Below are 919 nucleotides of genomic sequence, written 5' to 3' on the forward strand. Positions count from 1 at the left end.
GTAATAACATAGTAGTAATTCAAATTCTTTAGTTACTCAAAGTACACTCCGGACACAAAGTTATAGTGATTAAGAAAAACTAAGTTCCTATCTACCTAAAACTATGTGCAACACACACATACCAGCACCAGTATAAATAATCCAAAAAGTTTATTGACCAAAACAAGCTAACAAAGAAAAAAGACTAAAAGTTGATGAAATGCATTATACATGTGAGATGTAGTTAGTAGAAAAAACATGACTGAATTAAACGCGTTATCTGTGGATACCACATCCCTACGGTTGTCTGGCTGCTACCAATCGAAAAATCAACTAGTTTTTACTGTGAGAATCATTGGTATACACCAGTGGAAGGATAGATCCTTCACACTTAACAAGCCAAATAAATGCAATCTTAAATTACAACAGGAGGAACAACTTATGGATCAAATTTTAAAATAGGTACAAGCCAGTGTTTTAAGTTGCAAAAGAATCATAGTTTATGGCCATACATCAGAGGAAAAAAGATACTATGACAGCGTTTAATCCTACCACCAAGAGCCAATGTCATAAGCACCATACACAACTTAGTCATATAGTGCCCTAATTCTTCAATCTAAATCATGTTATAAACCCTCATTTCCCAGAGTCTATTGTAAATTCTAAAATTTAACCCCCACATACCCATTGATTTGTAAAGATTAAACCATAAGTTTTTCATTACAATAAGCATAACTGAAGCATCATTTACACATCTTATCACAAAACATAAAAGATAAGCATGTTGTAACATCAGAATAATAAAACCAGAAAATGATAATCTATGGTAATACCACAAACTAACATTACAACAAGTTTGTTATTAAGAATGTTGTAACAGCAAAATAACAAAATGATAATATATGGTAATACCAGAAACTAACATAAAAACATGATAAAC

General features: G+C 31.4%; 1 non-coding gene across 1 annotated transcript; it reads right to left on the reverse strand.

Annotated features, from left to right (window-relative positions):
* Positions 1 to 208: 208 nt before the first annotated feature.
* On the reverse strand, positions 209 to 372 carry LOC113342508. Its single transcript, XR_003356705.1, has one exon. It is a non-coding gene; the product is annotated as a small nucleolar RNA snoR143 (small nucleolar RNA).
* Between the last annotated feature and the right edge of the window lie 547 nt (positions 373 to 919).

This window comes from Papaver somniferum, chromosome 1 (genome assembly GCF_003573695.1).
Source record: "Papaver somniferum cultivar HN1 chromosome 1, ASM357369v1, whole genome shotgun sequence".
Lineage (NCBI taxonomy): Eukaryota > Viridiplantae > Streptophyta > Magnoliopsida > Ranunculales > Papaveraceae > Papaver > Papaver somniferum.